This window comes from Mandrillus leucophaeus, unplaced genomic scaffold (assembly GCF_000951045.1).
Source record: "Mandrillus leucophaeus isolate KB7577 unplaced genomic scaffold, Mleu.le_1.0 Scaffold513, whole genome shotgun sequence".
NCBI classification, from domain to species: Eukaryota; Metazoa; Chordata; class Mammalia; order Primates; family Cercopithecidae; genus Mandrillus; species Mandrillus leucophaeus.
The window spans coordinates 829,637-843,272 of record NW_012105509.1 but is presented as its reverse complement, the minus strand read 5'-3'; the positions used below and the strand labels follow the sequence as shown (position 1 = coordinate 843,272).

The window sequence follows — 13,636 nt, the reverse complement described above, 5'->3', positions numbered from 1 at the left end:
ATCCAGCCAAAATAAGAAGTCAGTTTGTACAAAGACCCAGCGCACCTGGCCAACTCCTCCCAGGTAGCTGATGATAACAGAATTCTAGCACTACCCTCAAGTATGAGAAAGGCTGCATTTAGGTAAGAAGGCAGTGGACTGAGACAGAATGGCCAGTCAATGAACGTATACAGATGATCTCATGATTACATTCACACAGGGCAGCTCTCTAAACAAATACAAAAAGCTTTTCCGAATTAAAATTACTGATCAATCTGACATCTTTAGGGCACCGGTCTGTCAGTTCAATGAATCCGAAAGAGGAAAGGGAACTTTTTCAAGTCAGAAAAAGTATGGTAGTCCACCACCTACCTACGCATCCACCCTCTCAGAAAAGTACATCCTAACCTCCTCCTCATTGGGAATCACAATATGTGTGATGTGGTGTTAACAATGCAAATGTGGCCAGGCGTGGTGGCTCACCCCTGTAATCCCAGCACTTTGGGAGGCAAAGGCAGGAGGATCACTTGAGGTCAGGAGTTCGAGACTAGCCTGGCCAACACTGTGAAACCCCATCTCTACTAAAAATACAAAAATTAGCGGGTATGGTGGCGGGTGCCTGTAATCCCAGCTACTCAGGATGCTGAGGCAGGAGAATCACTTGAACTCAGGAGGCAGAGGTTGCAGTGAGCTGAGATCACACCACTGCACTCCAGCCTGGGTAACAGAGACCCTGTCTCAACACACATACACACAACAACAACAACAACAACAACAGAAGTGTGGCACATAGGAATGGTGTGGAGAAAAAAATGTGGAAAACCGGGCCGGGCGCGGTGGCTCACACCTGTAATCCCTGCACTTCGGGAGGCCGAGGCGGGCGGATCACAAGTTCAGGAGTTGGAGACCAGCCTGACCAATATGGTGAAACCCCGTCTCTACTAAAAATACAAAAATTAGCCGTGCATGGTGGCGCGCATCTGTAATCCCAGCTACTCAGGAGGCTGAAGCAAGAGAATCGCTTAAACCCAGGAGGCGGAGGTTGCAATAAGTGGAGATCACACCACTGCACTCCAGGCTATGGGACAGAGTGAGATTCCCTCTCAAAAAAAAAAAGAAAGAAAGAAAAATGTAGAGAACCACTGTGACTGAATAAGAAAGCAATTTTAAAAAACTAAAACTCCACTCTAAAAGGGCCTATAAAAGAGCAGTCAAAAAACCCTAAACTCTCTTTTCCTTTGACAGGTCATTTCACAGTTTATCACCCTTTGTTAAAATTGTATATAAGCCTTCAGGTCTAACTCTTTTTGGGTTTTTTCTCTTCGGTGAAGTCTCCTTCCCTTTACCGCTCCGTGGCACATAAAAATATCAACATCATGAAGTTTGCTTGCCTTTTCTCCTGTAATGTCTTTTGTCATTTAATTCAGACTCGCGTGAACTGAACCTAAAAGAGTAGATGAAAAGTTTTTCCTATACTACACTTAAAAAGTGGATCTACACAATTCACTCAAATATTTAGGTCCCTAATCTATAACTGCAATATTTTATATTTCCTTCCTGAGAAACTCACCCAGTTAAAGTCTGTGGGTTTTTTGTTTATCAATTGATTCTTCAAAAGCCATTAAAACGATGTACCAAGAGAAAGCCTGAACATGAGTCCTGATCAATATGGGTCATGAGCTGTATTATGGACATGCTTTGGAAGCTGGGGTTTCATGCTGTAGGCATAGTCAAGTGCTAAAACCCACTCCATCCCTTTTCCAAGAGCCCCACTCACCCACAGCCAGGCAATCTGCAACTTGGCCTGGGGCAAGCCCACTCCAGCCCTCAGGTTCCATAACCAAGAAACATGTGTGGTCCACTCCCTATTCGACTGTTTTCTCTGCCCTGTGTGTGTCAAAAACACCAACTGCAGACAGCTAAGCTCTCCAACCTTCTAGAGAATGCACCCCGGGTCCCCTCAGGATCCAGCAAGAGGTAAAAGGGAAAAGGGAAAGGCAGAGGACCACTCACTCCTAACAGCTTCAGCTCCCCAAAGCCAACATTACAAAAGAGTGCTAAAAAAAAATTGGTACTAGGCTGGTCGTGGTGGCTCACACCTGTAATCCTACCACTTTGGGACACCAGGGCAGGAGGACTATACTTGAACCTAGGACCAGACTGGGCAACATAGGGAGACCCCTATCTCTACAAAAAAAATAAAAAATTAGATTTACCTAATAGAGTAGTTTTAAAAATCTTTTTGAATCAAAATACTTACTTTCCAGCTTTCAAACACAACTCCCTGAGGAAGCACTTCAACAGTCACTAAATAAAGAATGCGAGCATTGGCCAAAATACAATGATGCACCTAAACACACATAAATACTCTCTTAAGGAAAATTATTCAAGTAAAAGAAGAGTAAAAATAGTATTTTCTTTCTAATGAAATCCATTTTCATCCACCCTGAAGATCTTGAGTAATGAGGGTTTGAGAGTGCTGTATTTGCTTCTCCAGGGAACTTGGCACAGTAATGGGGGTTAGTGCTCGGCAGAATTTCCTCCTCTGTGGCTCTAAAGTACTTAAACCTTGACATCAAGCTGATTTATCTCACCCAGGATTACTTACTGTATCAGAAAATCAAAATATATGTTACTATCTTTAAGCTACACAATACAGTGGCTGTATGCTGCAAACACCTGCCCCAATAAAAGCCAGCATCTGCATCATCACCTTTGCTGACTCTTAGGGCAATGGCTAATTACTATCTAGACGGTAGTAAGGTAAGTAATAACCAATTAAAATGGCTATTCACAACACCCCAAAGTAGCAAGAAGATATAATGGCACATAATACAGCCGACAAACATTTGAGTATCTCATATATTAGGAGGTGCTGGATGAAAATTACTATCCCTGACCTCATAGAGCTTCTGGCCTACTTGAGGAGACAGGCAAGCAACAGAAATTCAATATTGTTTGTGCCTGACAGTGGTAAATACAGAGTTCTACAGGAATACAGGAGGTGGATAAAAGTCAGAGAAGGCTGATAAGACTGAGCTGAGTCCTGAAGAACAAAGAGGAGGTAGCGAGAAAAAGGAGCATGTTTGGGGCAGAGCACCGTACTTACCAACACATGTGTAACACAGTATATTACTCTGGGTAGCATCTTTATACACATCCATTCTCACCTTATAGTCAATTGCCAAGGTTTACTGATTCATAACACTATGACTCTTTGAAGTCCCTGTATGCCCCGTGGGTTTGTCCTTCAACTACTTGTACATAGAAAGCTTTAAACACCTATTCTCCAAACTATGATTTCTTCCCACTTCCAATTAATACTATAACAAATTAATTACACCCCATGAGGTAACCTCATCAAACTACTATATGCAGATCTCTCCCTCCATTCCACATTACAAATAGGTCTAAGTCCAAACTGTCCAGCCAAAAATGAAGTTTTCTGACTTCTCACAGCTTTACTCAGGCATCTGTTCTAGCAAGCCCCAAGACCCAGAGCTTGCACTGGTTGGGCCAGGCCTCTTCCCTGAACACTCCACTTTCTTTCAGTTCTCATTCTCTGCTAATGCTGCTCCTGTTGCTTCTTGCTCCCTACCTATCCTAATCCCACCTCTTTTCTGGGGCTCAGCTCAAAGTCACTAACCACTCCAACTCCAAACACTTATATTCTGTACTGCTCAGTTCAACTTTCTTCCTCTTTTAGAACTTTTTCACTTTGCTTTTCAATGCACTGTTACCTTAATAGTATCATTGAAAAAAATTACTCATGACACTTGTTAGAAATGGTAAAGCAGATTTTACTCGAGGGGGACCATGGTGGTAGGTACAGGGAACACTGCAGTGGGATCCTGCAGTGGGGGACGGAGACTGAACGCAACTCAGATCCCAACAGAGGTGGAGATCTATAACCAAAGAGCAGGGTGGGGCCAGTGGATAGAAGATTATTAAACAGAAATATCAAGGATAAGGGGTTTATGGCTAAACTAATTTGTTAGGACTATTCTTGAAGACAGGCCAGGATAAGATAGGACAGAGCGGTCAGATACCCAGGTGAAGAATTTTCTCTAAACTGATTTTAACAGGATTTTTGCTTCAACTGGATTCAACAATAATACAAAGAGAAGGCCATGGTAGTGCCCACTCACGTGGAGGACCAGAGGAGCGTGACTAAAGTTTTGGTCAAAGGAGTCTTTGTCAGTATTCAATCAACTAAAGCCTTGCATCATGACTTAAATGTTTCGTGTGTGTCTCTAAAGATTACAGCAATTTCTGGAGAACACAGATTCTCTCAACTCAAATATGAAATAAACACAGAACAGAGGGCCAGGCGCAGTGGCTCCTGCCTGTAATCCCAGCACTTTGGGAGGCTGAGGCAGGAGTATTACCTGAGGTCAGGAGTTCGAGACAAGCCTGGCCAACATGGAAAAACCTCGTCTCTGCTGAAAAAAAAACCACAAAAATTAGCCAGGCGTGGTGGTGCATGGCATCTGTAGTCCCAGCTACTCAGGAGGCTGAGGTAGGAGAATCACCTGAACCGAGGAGGAGGAGGTTGCAGTGAGCTGGGCTTGCGCCACTGCACTCCAGCCTGGGCGACAAGAGTGAAACTCCGTTTCAAAAAAAATAAAGACATAACAGAGAAGGGGGACCATGATGGTAGGTACAGAGAGCACCGCAATGAGACCTTGAAGTAGAGAACAGAGATTGAACCCAACTCAGCCTGGTCAGAAACAAGGCCTCTCAGGGTGGCTACAACAGATGCCCTCAGAACTCTGGATCCAGTCGACACGGCTCACCCTGACATTGTGTCTACATTTCCTCAAAACTGATGCAAAGTTATCCAGTTTTTCAGAGCCTGGAGTGTCCACTTGCCATGAGAAACATAATAGCTACAGAGACAAAAGTGCTAGTCAGTGGGCATTTGGGAGTCTGACCAAAAAGAGGAAGACTACCTAGGAAGATAGATTAAAAACAGAACACTGCCTAGAAAGGCCACTGGCCAAAGACCCTGGCTGGACCAGTTACTTAACAATCCTCTGGTGTCTCTACTCCACTCACTGCATGAAGAGATGCACCAAGACAACTGAGCATCTGTGGCAGCTGCTGGAGAACCATCTATCTCCTCGGGAAATGCAAACTCATGCTTTACCCACTGGCCCAAACCCCTATTTAGATTACATGCGGATCACTCTCTCCTTGGATCCCTTCTGTCATATGGGTTAAAATGCAGTACATTAGCTAACATATTAATTTGAGGAATATTTTATCAAGGTAGATGTCAGAGATATGATGAACAAGATATGGAATGTCTGCGCTGCAGGAGCACATGGTCTACTTGGAGGAAACATCAAATAACCAGACAAGTGGCTTCAGTGCAGTAAGTGCTATAAAAGTCACCAGATTACTGCTCACATGCACACGAGACAGCAAGGCACCTGAAAACCTTGAAATTCACATTCCTCTTGATTGAAACTGGGAAAAATCTGCACGCAATAGATTGAGAGGAGCGACTATCTGAAGGAACCCATCCCTAGGGTGGCTCTGGAATTTGAGTGAACAAGTTCAGTGACCTGGGCGTGGTCTTGACTGATGTGATGATTCTAAGAAAGAATGAGAACCTCATGGACAAGGAGAGAAGGACTTTTACAAAAGAATAAGAGGGTTGGGCACAGTGGCTCACACCTGTAATCCAGGCACTTGGGGAGGCATATCACTTGAGGCCAGGAGCTCAAGACCAGCCTAGCAACATGGTGAAACCCTGTCTCTACTAAAAACACAAAAAGTTAGCCAGGTTTTGGTGGTGTATGCCTGTTGTCCCAGCTGCTCAAGAGGCTGAGGCAGGAGAATAACTTGAACCTGGGAAGCAGAGGTTGCAGTGAGGTCGAGATCATACCACTGCACTCCAGCCTGGGCAATATAGCAAGACTGTCTCGAAAAAAGAAAAAAAAAAAAAAAGAACAAGATAATTAAGAATTTGAAGATGTTTATTCAGTGCTATTCCTGGGAAACAAGGACTGATTTGAGGAAAACAAACTGTCCAGTTACTAGAATTACTTACTCTCTGTGGTGGAACAGGGCTCATTTATCAGGCCTAAACTCTATAGCTATAATAAGGATTACACCCTAGTGAGTTTAACTGTCTTATGGCACATATGCAGAAAGACTGGTTTCTCTCTCAAAGTAACAATTTTATCTACTGTTTCCATTTTTATTTATTTCACTCATAAAGTTCTAGAAGGTACTCAATTAAAGACCTCTACATACTTTTATATATCACCCAATGCAATACTATGTATTAAAATAACCTACTGGATGAATGCCTTAGTTCCCGTACTGTTACCTTACGTTCAAATCCACTTTACTGAATTTGAGATGCTTTTACTTTAATATCTAATTGACCTTTAACTGGAATAACTTCTACTGTATTCATTTTTAAATTTATTGATGCTCTTCCATTCTGTCAAATAGCTAGAATCAAATACCTAAAGATACTAAAGAATGTATTTTCAGAAACCAGGTGGTCTTATGTAAAACTAAGTATTTCATGAGCTACTCCTGTTTTTTGTTTGTTTTCGTTTTCTTTTTTTTTTTTTTTTGAGACAGAGTCTCGCTCTGTCACCTAGGCTGAAGTGCAGTGGCTCACTTCAAGCTCCGCCTCCCAGGTTCATGCCAGTTTCCTGCCTCAGCCTCCGGAGTAACTGGGACTACAGGCACCTGCCACCACACCCTGGCTAATTTTTTTTTTTTTTTTTTTTTTTATTTTTAGTAGGGACGGGGTTTCACCATGTTAGCCAGGATGGTCTCAATCTCCTGACCTCATGATCTGCCCGCCTCGGCCTCCCAAAGTGCTGGGATTACAGGTGTGGACACCGCGCCCTGCCACTCCTTTCTATTTAAGTTCACATAGTTCAAATTATTTTTTAAACACTAGGTACCTAATAAATTGATTCCTAAATTACTGATCATAGAACACTCCCCCAAAAAGATACATTACATTCTTCATAGGTCACTTTTGTCTTCTATGGAATATACAGTTCTAAATACCCAAATATAATGACCTATAACTTAACAATAAAATCTGTCCACCTGTCCCTAAATGAATGTGAAGGAAACCCAGCTGGTTTCTTACCTCAGTTTTTAAAGTAAACGTTAATCGCCTAAATATGAAGTTTTGAAATTGGCAACATTATCTAATTCATATGCTCACAGAATCTAAAAATACTACTATGACTATAACTCAAACCCAGATTCTCAATTTAACTAAAGGGTTATATCCAGTCAAAAAAAAGTCATAGATTTAACTGACAAATAGCTTAAATCGTAAGCATTAATGTTTTAATCTTGTCTAAATATCTCAAGCAAAAAAAAAGTGCTCTTTATAACGTCATACATCACTTATTTAAGGAAAATGCTGGCCCAAGCTAATACAGAACCTCTGGAAAGAGGTAAAACTTACAAATATTCAGATGACAAGTTTACATTAGCAATAAATAGCCACCTCCTCCAAAAGGAAAAAATTATGATAACTGACCAGATAATAAATAACTATAATATTTACTCTTAGGAGCATTACTCATAAAGCCCATGTACTATAATACATTAGTTCACTGTAAATTCTTTATAAGTTATTTTTGAACTCAGATTTAAAAATCAAAAAAGCATTTTTCAAGACTTTAAGGAATTTATAAATTTGAGTGGTTCTGAATGAATCACAAGCAGCTCTCATTTGCCAATTTATAAATAATCCAATCACTGCTTATGAGCTCTAAGACAATCTATTAAACCCCTTCCAGGACTCTGTAATTGCTGACTCAATTAAGAGTCAGCAACTGAATAAGAGCAGCTATGACAAAACATTCCTATCATTTGTACTTGGAATGTATTTTTTTAACTTCCCTTGACATGGGAGTAAATGAAATCACAACCAAACAAAAAAGGCAGTCAGTCACCATGGTCTCCAATCTTGAGCTTTTATCCCTATTTCCATCTACTCAGAATTCTTTTCTGTTACATCTAAATGCTCAGATGTGGAAAGATGCCCAAGACATATTAGGAGAGAAAAACAGGCAAACTGCAGGGAAAAAACCCAAAATACAAAGCCATTTATATATAACAGGAGGAGAGAAAATACCTACAGCAATAGATTGTATATTCACAGAACACTTCTGCAAGAACATAAATGTTCATAGTGGTTATCTCTGAGAAATGTGACCAAAGGGTTCCAAGACAGACTGAGTTGGGAACTTTTCCTTCTCTTCATGACCTTTAATATGATTTTAACTTTTCACCATGATTGTGTACTAGACTTATAATACTAAAGATTTTTTTTTTTTTTTTTTTGAGAGACAGAGTCTCGCTCTGTCGCCCAGGCTGGAGTGCAGCGGTGTGATCTCTGCTCAGTGCAACCCCAGCCTCCCGGGTTCAAGCGATTCTCCTGCCTCAGCTTCCCAAGTAGCTGGGACTACAGGCACATGCCATCATGCCTAGCCAATAGTAAAGATTTCTTTCTTCCCTGCTCCTCACTATATAAAAGACCCTGGAAGCACAACTTCTTGCCCCAATGCAAAGCACCAGCCTATAACGAGCAACCATCAATAAACTATGTATATGCCACCTCTTTCCTGAGATGCAGTAGCAAAGACTTGTCTTGCTTTAAAAGAATATCTGGTGCAAAGGTGCAGAAGAAAAAAAAGAGAAAAGGTAATAATGCCATAAAATGCTATTATCCCCTATTTGCTTGATTAGGTCATCCCATACTTCAAAAGCTCAAGTTTTTGAAACAGGTAAAAACAGCCAACATTAGTAGGAGGTCACTTAAAATATACGCAACAATAATAGAAAAAAACTAACCCAGACAGGAAAATTAGGGTTTAAGCTATCTTTAAAGAACAAACACAGGCTGGGCGTGGTGGCTCATGCCTGTAATCCCAGCACTTTGGGAGGCCGAGGCAGGCCGGATCACCTGAGGTCAGGAGTTCGAGACCAGCCTGGCCAACATGGTGAAACCCTGTCTCTACTACAAATACAAAAATTAGCCGGGCCTGGTGGCGGGTGCCTGTAATCAGGTTGGTGGTCTCAAACCTAGCAGCTACTTGAGGCAGGAGAATCGCTTGAACCCGGGAGGCGGAGGTTGCAGAAAGCCGAGATCATGCCACTGTACTCCAGCCTGGACAAAAAGAGTAAGACTCCATCTCAAAAAAAAAAAAAAAAGAATCCATTTCAACTCTTTATCCATTTCCACAGTAGTACTACTTTGGAAAAAATAAAAATAAAAAAGGCTACGTTCAAGAGGTAGCTGGCAAATACGCCATTCCTTCCACCTATGGCAGGCATGGTTGATAAATTAGGCCATTCTTTCCACACTACCAGGCATATATCTTCAGGATCCTTCTTAATGCAGTGCTACTACCCAGAGAAATAAAGCCCATTTGCCCTATATGTCTTATTCCTGGTCTCAGTTTTCTGACAATCTATCAGGGAGAGCTAGAGTCAGATTAATCTCTTCAGAATATATAAAAATGAAATGTTTATTTTTAAAATGAAATGTTTATTTTTTAAAGCATTTCACTGAAATCAGGAGTTTGTGTTCCATTCTGCCTTGGGGGTCTCTGAACTAGGTACTAATTTCTATAATACAAACATACACACCCAAATCTTCATGTCAAACTCTAAAAGCTCTAATCATTAGACACTTTAGGAAAACCAAGTGCTTCTGAATGAACAAAGGTAAGAGTAAGCATGAGAAAGGATTCTGCAACCCATTATTCTATCCTTGGTGGAATAAGCCAATAAATGCTAAATGTCTACAGGGTAATTTTAAAAGATTTTTAAATGCTCAAACCAGATGCTCTTATACAGGATATACAAAGCAGCTTCTGCAGAAACCAGACTCAACCAGCTAATGACAATTACACTGTGCACAGATTGAAATGCAGCTGTTTTTCAGGAACTTTGTTCCTTGATTATACCCGGTTGTCAGAAACTATCAGTTACCACTAACAATGTTAAGTCACCAAAAATTTTTAAAGTACTGTTTTAAAAAAAAAAAGAGACTCCCAATGTTGTATATTTGAAGATCTAGATGACACACTTGACAAAAACAGCATTTATACAATCATCCAAGTTACATATGAAAACAAACATTTCATCACAACTGTATAAGCCTTGTTATTATGATCATGGAAACCTAAGATGGTCTCTGGTCTCAAACCTAGCAGCAAGGTCTAGAAAGCACTCTCTGAGGCTGAAGTCTCACAATGTAGACTGTGTCTACAAGAAATCTTCCCAGGCCGGGCGCAGTGGCTCAAGCCTGTAATCCCAGCACTTTGGGAGGCCGAGGCGGGCGGATCACAAGGTCAGGAGATCGAGACCATCCTGGCTAACACCGTGAAACCCCGTCTCTACTAAAAAAATACAAAAAAACTAGCCGGGCGTGGTGGTGGGCGCCTGTAGTCCCAGCTACTTGGGAGGCTGAGGCAGGAGAATGGCGTGAACCCGGGAGGCAGAGCTTGCAGTGAGCCGAGATTGCGCCACTGCACTCCAGCCTGGGGCACAGAGCAAGACTCCGTCTCAAAAAAAAAAAAAAAAAAAAAAAAGAAATCTTCCCAAAAGAAACCCATAATATCATAAATAACTGCAGACCTAGAAAGGATTTCAAAAACAATGTAAAATAATTTAATCCACCATTCCTACTTTTAAAGAGGAGTACATGGAATTCTGGATGTTTATCAACTTGCACAAACACACATAAGTAGATCCAGTGCAAAGGTAGTAGCAGAACCAAAGACCAGTTTCCCAGGTGGGTGGGCAGGCCAGCCACCTCCTCCCAGATTCCTGGACCATGGGCTTCTTCCTCCTGGATGTACACTGGAATTTAAAAAGAGGTCATGTGAATGATTAAGGCCATGATATGTTATCAGGGAGCAAAAACTGAAAATGTAACCAATGAACAATAGTCTGTTAACTTGGAAACTGAAACACAAATTCATGGCAAGATGGTCACAAATGCCATTCATTTTGCCTAGTGGAACACACAAAAGGTAAAGCTGGAAGACGAATGTGTCAGCAGTTCCTTAAACACTACCACAGGAGAATGAGTTCTCCCGGAGTGGCAGGCATTAACTTCTGATTGGTGTGACACCTACACCCTACTTGACATTATCTCCCTCTGTAGCAGAACCCAATCTTACAATACATATCCTCTTACACAGGGCTTCTTAGCTTGACCTCCCTGGAGGGTGTGAGAGATGACCAAGGTATTTGTTCTTACACATTTTATCCTAAAAAGGAATCTAGGATCAGAATCCCAGCTACTCCGGAAGCTAAGACAGGACAACTGTCTGAGACCAGGAGGTTGTTGAGCTGTGATCATGTCACTGCACTACAGCCTGAGCAACAGAGAGACCCTGTCCCAGAGAAGGAAAAAAAAAAAAAAAAAAAAAAAAAAAAAAAAAACCTGCCATTGCACTCCAGCCTGGGCAAGAAGAGTGAAAAAACAAAAACAACCCACAGCCCTCAGCACAGCCAACTACCTCCAAACAAACTTCTAATTTCAACTTGTATTCTCAGGTTCCCAGAAGGGAGCTCAGCCACCGGCAGAAACAATCAAGTAGCTGCTGTGTCTTACTATAAATCTGGGGAGGCCAGGGAGTGATGGCCAAAGTGGGCAGAATCTTTGAGCTCAGGAGTTCGAGAACAGACAAAAAAACATAGCAAACCCCATGTCAACAAATACAAAAAACTAGCCAGGCCTGGTGGGGGATGCCTGCAGTCCCAGCTACTCGGGAGGCTGAGTGGAAGGATCAAGTGAGCCCTGAAATTCACACCACTGCACTCCAGCCTGGACGACAGGGTGAGACCCTGTCTCAAATCAACCAACCAACCAATCAATCAGGGGTCAACAGCCTGTTTCTGTATGGTTTTTAAGCTAAGAGTGATTTTCACATATTTAAATGGTTGAGGGTAGACAGCCAAAGAACATTTCATGACATATGAAGTTTATAAAAATTTTACATTTCTATATCCATAAATATCACGGTCACATTCATTTTGCCCATGGTTGCTCTAGCACAGCTGCAGACTTGTGACAGACTGTATGACCCACAAAACCTAATATATTGACTACCTGGCTCTTTACAGAGAAAGTCAACTGATCTCTCCTATAAACCAACAGATCAGTAGTATGATGTTTATAAACCACCATTATGTGTGTTTAGTTCAATGTGAATCAATTACCAGGTGCTGGACAAGCACACGAAAGCTTACAAAATTAAGGATCAGACATAATCACTCCTTAAGAAATCCCTAACTATGGCCAGGCACGGTGGCTCATGCTTCTAATCCCAGCACTTGGGGAGGCTGAGGAGGGTGCATCACCTGAGGTCAAGAGTTCAAGAGCAGCCTGGCCAACGTGGTGAAACCCCATCTCTACTAAAAATATACAAATTAGCTGGGCGTGGTGGCATGCGCCTGTAATCCCAGCTACTTGGGAGGCTGAGGCAGGAGAATTGCTTGAACCCAGGAGACACAGGTTGCAGTGAGCCCAGATCGTGCCACTACACTCCACCCTGGGTGACAGAGCGAGACTCTATGTCAAAAAAAAAAAAAAAATTCCCCCCTACCTAGAGCAGGCAATAATCAAAAGGAGGGCATTGAGGGGACCTCTAAGCAACTTAAATAAAGGCCACAGTAAAACCTGTGGGTTTTTCTCAAAAGAAAACCCCTGAGGCTTCTACTTGGGGCTAGTGTACACAAGTTTTAAAAACTTCTAACAAGCTTCTTACTTTTCAAGTTAATGACCAATAAGCAGAAAAATCACTGTTCTCAATAGACATTTTAACTACAATACATGGTAACAGTGGCAGTAAAAGGATCACAGAGAAATCATAAAAAGTCGTCACTAGAATTTAAACACTTAAACTAGAATCCAAGGATGTGCTTAAGGGAACACTCATGTTTTCTGGGGGAGAGAATCCATGGCTTTCAGTTTCAAGTGTCCCCAACTTAAAAAGTTACAAATCACCAACACACAGCCTCTGTATGTTAAGTGCATCATTACATTTCCACACAGAAATAACTGATGCTCATAAAGATGACAGAGTAATCAATAAAAATTTTAAATTGCATTTAGTGTACTTTGTGCTAAACTAAAGCAAGTCATGACGTTCAACCTCAAGCAACTTGCTAATAACATTGTTCCTTACCCTAGTGTAAGTGAAAAAAAAAAAGAAAAAAAGATTATTTTATTCCTCAGTGTGGACCCACACCACTGAACTCTTCCGTTAAAGTAAGTGCTTATAAACTCTCATGGAAGATGCCATGAATTCTCAAATTAATAAAATCTCCTGCACAGGAGACACTAAATGATCAATAGTTTAAAATACTACCACCAGCCACACTGGTGCACACCTGTAATCCCAGCCACTCAGGAGGCCAGGGTGGGAGGACTCAGTTCAGGAGTTCAAGACGAGCCTGGGCAACCTGAGCAACACAGTGAAACCTCATCTCTCTAACAAAAAATACAGATAGGCCAGGCGCGGTGGCTCACGCCTGTAATCCCAACACTTTGGGAGGCCGAGGCGGGCGGATCACAAGGTCAGGAGATCCAGACCACAGTGAAATCCCGTCTCTACTAAAAATACAAAAAATTAGCCGGGCG

At 41.7% G+C, this 13,636-nt stretch overlaps 1 protein-coding gene across 4 annotated transcripts in view; it reads right to left on the bottom strand.

The window, feature by feature from the left end:
- The window catches only part of JADE1 (jade family PHD finger 1), a 66,798-nt gene that overhangs the window by 45,894 nt on the left and 7,268 nt on the right, over positions 1-13,636 (bottom strand). The gene's annotated exons all lie outside the window — the stretch shown is intronic.